We start from the raw sequence: 13,966 nt of genomic DNA on the forward strand, positions 1-13,966 counted from the left end.
GTTTATTAAATTCTTATTGGAATATGAAACCCCATGGTGATTCATGGATATTCCAACCTCAAACTCTTATTTCAGGCAATTTTCAAAAAAGTTGGTTGAATTGTTATCTGGATATGAAAATTCATGGTGATTCATGGATATTTCAATTTCAATTCGGTCCCATTTCATGTGATTTTGTTTTGATTTATGGAGATTGATTTCAATTTCAAGAACGACTCGTGTTGTGTTTCTTCTAGTTGTCAATTCAAAATTCATATTTGCGTACCATGTATTCCAAATCTTTCTCGCTTCGCAGCATGTCTTCTAAATTCCATCACTGTTATTCCAACTAGGGGTGTGCAAAGTCGGATATCCAAGCTTTCAAGTATATGAAACTTTCGGATGGATAGTGGATTACACTATCCGAATCCAAATCCGAAATTTCAGATATCCGGTCGGCTAGTAAACCGGTTATCAGAATTCCTAAGCAAACCTAAAAATAGCTGAGCACAATTACATTTCTCTCTCAAAAGCAGCGTTGTAAAAATCCCGACTAAGTGTCGATTAATCCCTGATTAATTGATAATCCTCACTTCACTGATTAATTTTGGGCTAATCGGCCAATTACTCGATAAGTGGAATAATCCAGCCAAAAACCGACGGTTTTTCGGCAAGATTCTGACAAAAAATAACGGTTCGGGCAAGATTCGATAAAAAACTAGCAAATTACAGCGGGATTCAATCAAATTGCCGCCCAAAATGTGTTTATGTATGTATAAAACTAAAAATTAAATATAAAAATGTGTATATATATATATAAATATAATTAAAGGTTATACATAAAGTCTGATCCAGTTAATCTCAATTAATCTCTAGTCCCCACCTCACCGCTCGACTAACGATTTTTACGACACTACTCAAAAGTAACATTCAAAATGCTCAAAATAACGAGTCTTGTAAATCCAACAGCTTTGTTATATGGAAACCCCATTTAACTCAAATTTGAAACCCCATCAACATCCGCAATTTTAAGAAAAGAACAACCAAATTCACTATGACACAAGAAAAGATAAAAACACATAGGAAACTATATTTTTATTGGAAAAATCTGCCATGATGGATAAACACGCCTCAGAGAGTTGAGCGGCGATGGTTTAGGAAGGCAGACGCCGACGAGAAGAGAGGGTGACTAAGTAGACGGCGTGAACGCTATTTGGGAATTGGGGTTTTCAAGCTTCAAGATGCTATATATATTAAAATATAAAAGATATTTAAAAATAATTAGATTTAAATTTTCGAATATCAGATATTTCCTTCGAGATTATCCATATTATTAACATTATAAATTCGTAATAACACAAATGAGTCAAAATAATAAAATGACTATATATGCTACAATGTGAACACTATCAAACGGGTCATATATATCATAGCCAACATACCACTTAAAACTTCAAACCATACAATTACCAACATCATAACTACTCCTCTGAACAACTAAACCTTCTTACCAATTATTGCACCCACTCACAAAAAAAGGTTTGTATCCGTCAATGCTAACCATTAGAGGGGAAGGGGCACTAATGGGTATGACCTATGCATTGGTCAATTATGTGCTGCCACTTTATTTCTACCCTTAATTACCCATAAACCAGAAACTTACAGGAAACATCTACCTACAAGTACCCTAAAACTTTATTAATACATTTAATTCTTCAATGACCAATAATAAATCAACGTTGTGTGGCATAAACCAGAAACTTACCGACCACTAACCATATTCCAATAGTGGGGTTCATTTTTATGTTATATCACATACAGGGGTGTTAAAAAAAATTCAAATCCGAATTCGTATTCAAAAAATCCAAATTATTCGAATTTTCAGATCCGGATTATTATTTTGAATTTGAATATTCAGATATCCGAACAATGTTTTTAATTATTAAATAATGAATATTAATTATTATAAATTTTGGATAATTTTTAGATACTTTTCGCATATCTCGTATATTTTTCTACTCAAATTGTAGGATATATTTTTCTACTCAATAGATTTTTATTTATATGTGTTCAGCTATTGTAAAAATCATAAAGACTACTATTCGAGAAGTCAAATTAAGAAGACAACATTAATGTTCTTTTTTAATAGAGACTCAGGTTTAAACCCCATTGACAACGCTTTGAATGGACATAGGTGACTTAATGAAGAAATACCGAGATCCTTGTGATCTCCAGTTCGATCATGAGGACGTCCTTGTTTTACCACAAGTGAGCCTTCGGGCAGTTGGGTGTTTTCTCCAGAACTGGAGATAATTTTGAGGCGCTTGAGGGCTCCGTACGACTGAGTTGGGTCAACTGGCGGTGGCCTTTTGCCATTGGGTCGCTCCGTACGAAATATCTAGACAATTATTTATTTGTTGGCCGTTAAAAAAAGACAAAATTAATAGACACGGAAATAAAGGTTTAAAGGGTAAGCACCTAAGGCATGTATGTTTCATTTCATAGGGGACGATAATCGGCTCATTAGCCGTCAAAGGCCATCTGGTAATTGGCAAGGCACCCTCAAGGGTTCAACGTGACATGATGATCATGCAAAGGATCCCTTGAACGCTACGCCACCCTCATCTCCATATGATCAGGTCACGCGCATCCTTTGAAGGATGATGGAGAAAAGAGCCAATCAAATTTTTTATTTCCTTTTCTTTTTTATTTCCTTTTGTTATTTAATAAGAAGGAATGATGAAGAATTGGAAGGGGGGGGGGGGGTTGAACCATAAGAAGGTTAAGTGATGACGTTGAAAGATGGAAAAACACTGAGTTAAAACAGACGTGACGAATAATAAAAAATAAAGAGAATGACTCATACCAAATGATATCTTAGAACCCTATTAGTTATGCATTTTTTTTTCCAGAAAGGCAAAAATTTTGCACATGAATGATGATTTCCCCAATTAGCTTTATATTTTTAACCTAAATCCAACTAACAATTTTGCACATGAATGATGATTTCCCCAATTAGCTTTATATTTTTAACCTAAATCCAACTAACTATTTGAAGGCAAGATATATCTAGGGTCGAATGGGGCCAATTTTGGTTAAAAACCAAACCATAATCGAATTTTCGATTAATCAGAGAACGATAACCGATCAGTTTTGGTTAATTCAGTCATGGTTAATCAGTTTTACATGTTTATTCGGTTACGGGTTAGTTGACCGTGAAATAGAAATGGTCTTGAATTTTACAGACTTGTCTAAAACGGCCCAAAATAATGTAACTGGTCCCCGAAGTAAGCTAGGCTTGAAAATTTTTAATTACCAAACAAATTGTTATCACACATTTGAGCTTGAATAATTTAAACCATTACGCATTCATATCATTCGTTTGCACGTATTAGGTCAATTTAGTTAACCTTCGAATTTACTAAAACTCAATTTTGTCAATTATGGAGATATCGGTAACCAGAACCGAACCTTTAATTGGGTCTTCAAACAAGCACTGAAACGGCCCATTGGTTTTATTTTATCGGGTCCAGTTATATCACTATAGTTTCATCTGTTGAGTTCGTTAAGAATATATTAATTTGGTTTTAGGCACACCCTAAATACAATATACGCCAAAGGTGTTTAGGATTTATATAAAGTAAAAAGATAATAATGTTTTAATAGCACTTAACATGGTTTATTCAAAATTTGTGTTCATGGAGTTCCATCTAACAGACAGTAAACCGGCGGGACGGTCACCGTCTCCATCTGCCCGTACACATTCCAACAAAATGCATCCAACGACGTAAATCCTTCAACCGGAAACAACTTCACTTCGGATAAACTTACGTTTCGACATGGAACTGAGTCGCTACAACCAAAATGAACGGGTGGGCTTTTAACGTTGTATGTCCCTTTTATGTTCTTGTACTCGATGTCTGACACCTCCACTGCAGATGTCTTGTTCAAGCATCGTTTTGTCGGGCAGTAGAACTGATCGATTATGATTGGATTCCTCACGTTTTCCATGAAAATGTTTTCGTATTTTACTAGGTTAACGGCCCCATATCCACCTTGCCATGTCTTGATCCTAAGTCCGTTCTTTGTTCGCGTCAACGCAGAATCACGAACCGTGATGTTTGAGACCCACGCCCATGAATTGTGATTGCCTAAACTCCCTATGCTGGATCATAACAAAGTGATAATCATATATATGTACTGCTCATCAAATATATTAAGTGTAGTGACTAACAAAAGGTGTCACAAAAGTAAAAGCAAGTAAATATATGTCTCATCTAGCCAGGCCAGGGGTGACAACAGATCGGGTAATAATTGGTAATTCAAATCCCATACCATACTAATTTGGGTCCCATTTTTGCGGGGTAAAAGTATATTAATATTCGATTTTATGTGGGTAAAAAGGGTCAGGCCACTGGATTGATGTCAGCTGATACCGTAACTGGATGTCGATCTCAAATGCTTTAGGTTTGTCGTCGGGCCTGGCTTCAAGCGCTCAGGCTCTTTTACCATCCCGGGTCTACCCATGCGTTTGAACATTTAGGTGGTACAAATTTATTTACAAATTATTTTGAAGTAAAACTAATTAGATAATAAATGCCTTCAACTATATATGTGTATGATTTAAGATTTTTACTAACAGATATTATAAAGCGTCACTATGTACAAGTATGTCGCTATGATACTACTATATAGATACCTGATCCCATGACCATGTAAACACGTGATGTTCTTTATGTCAACATCATAACAACCAGATCCAATTGACACACAGTCGTCACCTGTCACATCATCGTATTCACTAAATCAAATAATTAAAAATAACAATTAAATGAAATAGTAAAAACTTGTGTACCGTTGGAAATGACCGAGTTGTAAATTTGGACATCATTGGTGTTTGCAATGTGAATTCCGTCGGTATTTGGGCTCGATGCTGGGGCGGATATGAAAACTGATTCGATATGGACGCTTTTGCATCTATCAAACCTCAAGTTAAAATTTGGGCTATCTTTCATCTTTAGCTCTTGTAGTTTCAAATTTGCGCACATAAGGAATCTTATGGCCTAACATTTATAACAATAAAACGTTTATGGATTATTGTATGATGTTATAGGGGAAGTATGCAAATATGTTTTTGGAGTTACTTACGCTTGGGCTATCACATGGTCCTGGTAAAGTTGAGCCATTTGGACCCTGTAACGTATAGTATGTATAGCATGTACATGTGCATTAATTAGTAATATCAGTGACGAAACTTGGACGAAGCTTGTGACAAACTTGTTGTATAAATGTCATAATATATGGACATTGGCACACTGTTGTTGCAAAACTTAGCAGCCATTATATAGGTCGTAAGTTTGTCGCAAAGTGTCGGTAACTTAATTTGTCACCACGTTTTAAACACCCACCTATACGTTTTGTTGCAAACTTGTTGACACGACTCTATTTCGATCCATAAACTAGGTAATGTTTATTGTAGCATATGGCATATGGGTTTCAGTTATACAAATCCAAGTCAGCATGCATATGTGACATGTTACATGTAGCTAGGTGATGTGACATGGCACATTTATTGTTGGAAAATGTTAGCAAAAAATGAGATTGTCAATTTTTGGACACTAATAATTATATATATATTTGCGTATTATAAATAATTATTTACGTGTTTGTTATCTTTTATGTGAGAGCATCACAACGAGTCAAGCCATGTCCAAAACCGAGCTAAGATGAATGAGATATCGAAGCTCAAATGCGAGTGGTTGGAAAATCAAAATAAGAATAAAAAGCATTAAAGACGTTTAATGCAATTTATTTTTCGACGGGAGTTACGGATTGAATTCAAAATCATAATAAAAAGCATTAAAGACGTTTAATGCAATTTATTTTTAGTTTTTTAATCCTAGCTCCACTATAAATACCAAGGCAAGGCTTGGGTTTTACACACCATTTTGCAACTTGAAGAGCTTGCAAATTCTTCAAAATTTCTTCATCTTTTCCAACACAACCAAGAAGGTACGTATCCGATTTCAACGAAGAAGATGTTTAGTTATCTGAACATATATTGGTATATCCTAATGTGCTAAACAACTACTTAAAAACTCGACAAAGTAACTTTATGTCAAGATCAACCTGTTCATAAAGCGTCATGAGGGTAGATTACGGTTACTTTAATTAGTAAATATTATATTCTATTATTGATTCGTGGTCTAAATAGATTTACGCCGGTGGCAAGGCCATCTTTAAGATTCTTAGTACCAAAATAAGTGCTAAAAATGGCCCTTACATAAAAAAAATAAACGTCAGGTGGTTAATGCGCTAATGGCATAAACGTAAATTACTACCCCATACTTCATTGTTAAGCCAGACCATGCATGTTAGCTTATGCAATCCGTTACTGATTTACTTCATTATTAGGTTCAAAATCCGGAAACATTTTATTAGATAATTTAATGTGTAAGGGACTTGTTCAGATTGTTTGGGTCCTTATTGATTGACTACATTACCCAATAACATGTCATTACTAAGCCCAAAACCATTACTAAATTACATTATTACCAAGATTTTGCCCTACATTGCGGCCGAGCCCTGTATAGGTCTGGCCCGGCCCTGGTCGGTGATATGAACCATAGGTAGGTTTTACATTATATAATTAATAATTTCCCCCTTTTCCTGGTCATCTCATATTATGCATGTATATATCAATATATGTATTGTTATGTAAATTTAATTTCACTCATATCACACCGGGTAAGACTAACGTGACAACTCGCTTTGTCTACTAAAAAGGAGGCCTTACCTCCTACATTCTATCCAATCTCTCCGCTCACGCAAGCTTATACTGTTACACACACTTATGGAATGACTTTTTTGTTTACATTAATAACAAGTCGTTTGTAGTTGCAATATATGTTGATACTCTCCTATATAATATTAGTAAAATACTAATATATCATATCTTCAATTATTGTTTTAATTGCCGATTACCTGTCCATATTCCGTCAAACCATATTCACGTGTTGCCTACAAGACGAACATTTTAGTACACCATTTTTTTTCCTGTAAAAGGAAAGCTTCTTAAGGTTTTCTAGGCATAAATATATAATGACACTCGGGACATGTGACATGCAAAATATACTGCCATATGTATCACGGTATCCCTACGTAGGCAACCAATTAAAGTTATGCATGTATGGCCATGTCATAATCTTAAAATGATGATCTATAAGGGCATGCGTAGTGGCGGCAAAAATGGGCGACAAATGAGATTTTGGGGCAAGAACACCGCCCCCAGGCTACAAATGGGGTGTTAGGAGGGGATGGGGGGAGAACTATTTGTCGCTTGTTTGTGTGTGTGTGTGTTCTTATTATATATGTGTGTGTATGCTATATATATATATATATATATATATATATATATATATATATATGACTACAACACCATTACACCCTAAAACAAAAACTCACTATTTGCTGACTGGGCGCCACATGGCGCAAGTCGCTCCATTTTGTAGCCCCGCTACTACTACACATAGCCTAACATACTAGTCTTTTTTATATTTGGAAGAGTTTTATATCTTTTGTAGAATTTGCATAAACTATTAATTTTTTGTGTAGTTGTCCTAATATGAAATGCTATTAAAGCATTGAATAAAGTGTTAAGGAATAGGGGTTATTGGATTGTAATACTCTTAACTTTCACTCTTTAGCCGAGAATACACTTTACTAAATAAATGTTATCCACCGTTCTCAACTATAACATTTTTTTTCCCTGTCACTCCCTAAGTAACGGAACACCAACTCCGTTAGCGTTCTCGTTAACGTGACATTTTTTAATTACATAATAATATAAATTTGAGACCCGCGCCACCTATAACTCCATTAAACCGCAACCACCCAACCCCACGGGCCTCCACAAGGACGTACCACAACCTCGACCACCCACCTCACAGTCATCACCATCTAACATCATTAGGCACCACCACCATCCATAAATGTATTTGTGACTAATTTGGTTAAGATTGTAACTAGTTTGGTTAAAGGTTATGTCGATGTCCACTGTGCACAGTTACGGGTTGAAGTTTTTTTCGGGTATTAAACAGTATCGATTTTATACAAAACTTGGTGTCAACATACCCGACACATTTGTGCAGGTCCTCCAAAAGGTTTCGTGTCAAATGGGGTTAGTTAAGAGTTCAAAACAATCTTGTAAAACTAATTTATCGTTGTTGTCCCAACTAGGTAAGCCTGTTTACGGATGTCATTTCGGGGCTTGACCAATTTAGTTTCATATGATTTTTGGGTAGAAGTTAGCTAAATCATAAGTGATTTTACATAAATTTTATAGATTTTTCTGAAATCATTTGATGTGGTTTTGTTGTTTATTTGTTTATGAAATTGTGATTTACGATCAACATGATTAGTCATTTGCAAATGTTGTTTCAGTGCATTAACAGTTTCATTTTGACATTATTAATTTTTGGTATGAAGTTGGGTAATATCATAAAATATTTTATTTAATCTTTGTAGAATTTTCTGAAGTCGGTTTGATGTGGTATTGTGAATACTTTGCAATAAAATTGTGATTTTCAGCAATATGTTTAATGTCGTTATGGGTGAAAAGTGTATACGTGACTAACCAAATGACAACAAGTATAGAGGGTGGATATACAATCTTTTTAAGTTTCACAAGGTGTATCATTTGAATGTTATGATATTGGTATGTTAAGTTTGACCGGTTTTGTAAAGTTCATTATTGTCTTGACCCTTATGGGGTGAAAAATGTTAGAAGTTTAAATAGTTTGGACTAGTCACGAAGTTGAGACTATGGATTGAATTTTGGGTATAACTTCTTTGCTTGTAGTGTCGATGATTAGAAACATGTGAGAAAGTTTGGGAACGAATCAAATGGTTAAAAGTAAAGGGGATAAAAGTTAAGGTTTGATTTTGTAGAGACCCCAAGTCTGCGTAGTATACGCGGGCTCTACAAAGTTTTGGATTTCTTTATATTTTCAAGTTTGAGACTTAATATACTTTAACCATATGCAGAATGATATGTTAGTGGTACTAATAGGCGCTAGATAATTGAGTTTAAATTTATATATTGGTGAAACTGTGTTAGTCAGATAGTTGTTACGGTAATTTGTTAGTCAAGAGATTTTATCTCCAACATTCTAGGATATACTCCTGTCTATATGTGATGTACCAATTCAATGTAAATCAATTGAATCTTTTAGTCTTTCATGGTATCAGCCTAGGTTTCTTATACCTGGCATCCATTTTTTCTTTACCCTACATCCATGGCTGGCCTACCTCCTCTTCTTCCGATCCACCCACCACTCCACTCCACTCCACACTTTTCTTCACCTAATCACCATCAAACTATCATCCACAAACTACCTTCTCTGGAAAAATCAAGTCAAACCGGTTCTTTCATACCTTCATCTTCTTGGTCATATCGATGGTTCTATTGTCGCTCCACCCGAAACTTTGTCTGCTGATAACAAAACCATCTCCAATCCAGCCTTTGTTACCTGGAAAGAAGCTGATCAACGTGTCCTTCTTTTGATTAATTCCACCTTAACCGAAGAAGCCATGGCAGAAGCCATTGGCCATAACTCCGCATATCATGTCTGGCAAGCACTTGAGCATGCCTACAACCATCAGTGCATTGAACGGATGCATACGCTCCGTGATTCTCTTCGTCAGCTTCAAAAAGGAACCTCTACGGTCTCCGACTATGGTCGCAAATTTAAAACTCTTTGCGATCAATTGGCTGCCATTGGCTATCCGGTGAGCGATGAAGATAAACGCCACTGGTTTCTATGTGGCCTCGGTTCCTCTTTTGAATCCTTCTCCACTGCCCAACGAACCGTCAAACCGTCCCCACCATTCCGTGATATTCTTGCTCAAGCAGAAAATCATGACCTCTTCCTTCAAACTCTAAATGTTACACCCACTCCTCAAGCCGCCTTTGCTGCCCAAACCCACCGACACTCATCTCACTCCACATCCTCTCGTGACTCATCACACCGTGACAGGTTTTGGGGTTCATACCGTGGTCGTTCAACAACCACCAAACGCCCTCCTCATTGCCAACTTTGTTGAACCAATGGTCATTATGCTAGTTCATGTCCAAACCTGTCAAGCTATGCTCAAAAAGCTACACCACTCGATGCAAACCTTGCACAAGCTTTCCATGATCAATGCAACTTGGCGCAAAACACTCCGGATTGGAAGGCTGACTCGGGAGCCACCGCTCATATGCTTCGATCTAGCGATGGACTGAATGAATCCCATGCAGATTCTGGTAATTATGTTACCTTTGGTAACGGACAGTCCTTACCCGTAACACAAATTGGTAACACAAATATTAACAGTATACCATTGCATAATGTTCTTGTTGTTCCAAATCTCACAAAAAATCTACTATCCATTAGTAGATTAACAAATGATTCACCCGTTGATGTGTTGTTTTCTAACAATTTCTTTCAAATTCAGGATCGCAAACACAGCAGCAGTTCTCGCTAGAGGTTCTTGTGAATATGGATTTTATGTTCTCTCGCAAAGTCACAAGTCTCTTGTTGCTGCCCTTTCTGCTCCTCACCGTCGTGCTTCGTTTAACCCACGCAAAGACACACGCGTGTCGCGTCAACACCGATTGACACGACCCACCGTCTATTTAAAAATAGAGGCGAGGGGGTTGCTCAACGTGAGTACTCAAGAATAATTGGTAGTCTAATGTATCTTATGACATGTACGAGACCCGATCTAGCTTATGCCGTGAGTCGGCTAAGTAGATACACTAGTAATCCAAGCGAGAAACATTGGAAAAGTATCACACGGTTGCTAAGATACTTGAGATACACGAGAGACTATGGACTCCATTATAACCGTGATCCGGCTATAATCGAAGGATACAGTGATGCGAATTGGATTTCGGATATAAAAGATTCCAAGTCAACAAGTGGATACGTGTTCACACTTGGTGGTGTGGCTATTTCTTGGAAGTCGTCTAAGCAAACAGTTATAGCTAGATCCACGATGGAATCGGAGTTTATCGCCTTAGATAAGTGTGGCGAAGAGGCGGAATGGCTTCGTCAATTTATGGAATATATTCCAATATGGCCTCAGCCTTTGTCGGCTATTTGCATACATTGTGACAGTCAATCAGCAATTGGTAGAGCCCATAGCGTAATGTACAATGGCAAATCAAGGCATATTCGACGAAGACATAATTCGGTACGACAACTACTCTCAACGGGTGTTATCACAATTGACTATGTTAAGTCAAAAGATAATATTGCGGACCCGTTAACCAAAGGCTTAAGCAAAGAGTTAGTTTATAAGTCAACAAGAGGATTGGGACTGAAGCCCATGGAAAAAGGGGACATGAGGGAAACCTAACTTAGTTGCCTGGAGATCCCAAGATCTAAGTTCAATAGGAAAACATAATCATGAAACCAAGGGTAGTCACTGTGGGGGAGTACCCCAAACCAAACTTAAAAGGCGTTGCGCATGCGTGCGTCCTAGTCCATTCTAATCAGTGACATAAAACGAAGATAAGCATAACAAAAGTTAATGACTTGTAGAAATCAAGAATAACCTATGGCTTTTAAAGATTCGAGCGGGAATCACCTACGTGAGAGACAAGTAGGGTCGCTTCGAATGGATTTTGGGGCAAAAATCCTAGAGCTCTCGCGGAACCAGGCTTGTGTTCCAGGACCATAATAGGACACGACAGTGAGGGTTTGACTAGACCAGGGACAATGTTGTGTGAAGTGTATTGTCGTCTACACTAACGGGGGCACGTTCAAAGACATCGTGTCTACACACCGCCAGGAGGCTAAGTATACTTCACAAAGGAGGGTTCAAAGGGTAACACCTACCTTTCCTGCAACATTCAACCGCTGAATTGCATCGTTTTAAACTTGCATGAGCGGATCGATTTCCATTCACGTGGGGGATTGTTGGAAAATGTTAGCAAAAAATGAGGTTGCTAATTTGTGGACATTAATAATTATATTTATATTTGCGTATTATAAAATAATTATTTACAGGTTTGTTATCTTTTTTGTGAGAGCATCACAACGAGTCAAACCGTGTCCAAAACCGAGCTAAGATGAATGAGATATCGAAGCTCAAAGATGAGTGGTTGGAAAATCAAAATAAGAATAAAAAGCATTAAAGATGTTTAATGCAATTTATTTTTCGACGGGAGTTACGGATTGAATTCAAAATCATAATAAAAAGCATTAAAGACGTTTAATGCAATTTATTTTTAGTTTTGAGTCTTTGATCCTAGCTCCACTATAAATACCAAGGTAAGGCTTGGGTTTTACACACCATTTTGCAACTTGAAGAGCTTGCAAATTCTCCAACATTTCTTCTTCTCCAACACAACCAATAAGGTACGAACCGATCTAATTCGGGTGCCTAGTCAACTCCGGCAGTACATACTGCTCCGGTCGTTGTACCCTTGGAAACAAAACGAGGAGAGACTCGGAATTTGTTTTAAGGGCCCCGTGTTCAACACGATCCTCGGTCACCAACTTCTACTTCTACCCGATTCTTTGTACTTTGATTTATTTTAGTTGTAATTGTACTGTAATTTAATGCTTTCTAGATAGGTGTTTTTTGTTTATTCTTTTTATTGTAATCGTATTAAAATTGTTTTATTTATTTTTATACCGAACGGTTCCTACATTTATATATGACATCCTAACAATGTTATTTTACATCTAAAAGAATGTACCTTGTGAGGCTTGCATGGAAGATTCCACCATTGTTGCCCCCTTCCATCTATGAGACCTACACCTTTAATGGTCATATTCTTGATCCTATAGAACACTAACCATTTGTTTCTATTGCTGTTATTGGACCATGATTCTGGTCCATCTGGTGGCATCAAAGTTCCATCAACCTTCACTTTTAAAAAAACATATATAAAACATACACTACTAAAATTAAACCCGGTACATACCAGGATGTTGCACGTAAACAACAGTCACTGATATTATTTGTTACAAAATTGATTGGCGAATATATGATTTGTGACGGAACAAAAACATGGGGATTTATGATGGTACCACAAGATGGTCGCTTGTGTATTACACTACAATAATATTTATCATACCTGACAGCCTATCCCGACGTCATGTTATAAGGGTACAAATTGGCATATATGCACGCAAGGTGCATACAACACATATAAGTATAGAAAATATGCAAGTGTACGTACCTGAAATATTAATGGAGATTGGCAAGGACCTGTGAATATGGTGGTTTGTATAATAAAAGAATAACCATGAGGAACCAAGAACATAGGTGAATGGGTTTCACTCTGAATTTGACTCTGACAAGCACATTTCCATGCTTGTTTGAAGGCATTGGTGTCATCTTCTACACCATCTCCTATTGCACCAAATTCTCTTACATTAAATATCCCATCATCATCATCATCACATGGGTATGGGCCATTAAAAGGTGAAGGTGAAGGTGAAGATGAAGGAGAGAGATACATGTGTTTATTTTCATGATGATGATGATGATGATGATGATGATTGTGATGATGATGATGATTGTGGTGATGGTAGTGAAGTCTTGCTTGAGTGTAACAAATACAAAAGCATAAACAAGATGCCAAAAAAGGTATGGAGATTGGAAAGTAAGTCATTTTAGTTGTAGTATAAAGGAAGGTGTTAATTAATTAACACTCTATATATACATGTCAACTCAAATTTAACCTGACGACTATAGATGTCACACGTATGTGGATGCTAGATCCGAAAGAAGGCGGTTACTCGTAGTTCAGAGCATGGTTAACCGCTCGGTTATACCTTATCCGATTTCAACTAAGAAGATGTTTAGTTATCTGAACATATATTGGTATATCCTAATGTGCTAAACAACTACTTAAAAACTCGACAAAGTAACTATATGTCAAGATCAACCTGTTCATAAAGCGTCATGAGGGTAGATTACGGTTACT

At 36.8% G+C, this 13,966-nt stretch overlaps 1 pseudogene across 1 annotated transcript; it reads right to left on the bottom strand.

The window, feature by feature from the left end:
- Positions 1 to 3,546: 3,546 nt before the first annotated feature.
- LOC143562531 (polygalacturonase At1g48100-like) lies at positions 3,547 to 13,936 on the bottom strand (annotated as a pseudogene). Its single transcript, XR_013140496.1, has 4 exons — positions 13,217 to 13,936; positions 12,731 to 12,898; positions 4,679 to 5,172; positions 3,547 to 4,144 (listed from the first exon to the last, which is right to left on the bottom strand). The product of XR_013140496.1 is annotated as a polygalacturonase At1g48100-like (transcript).
- Positions 13,937 to 13,966: the final 30 nt, after the last annotated feature.

This window comes from Bidens hawaiensis, unplaced genomic scaffold (genome assembly GCF_021521415.1).
Source record: "Bidens hawaiensis isolate Kalapana, Puna unplaced genomic scaffold, B.hawaiensis_p1.1 tig00021032_1, whole genome shotgun sequence".
In the NCBI taxonomy this organism is placed as follows: domain Eukaryota; kingdom Viridiplantae; phylum Streptophyta; class Magnoliopsida; order Asterales; family Asteraceae; genus Bidens; species Bidens hawaiensis.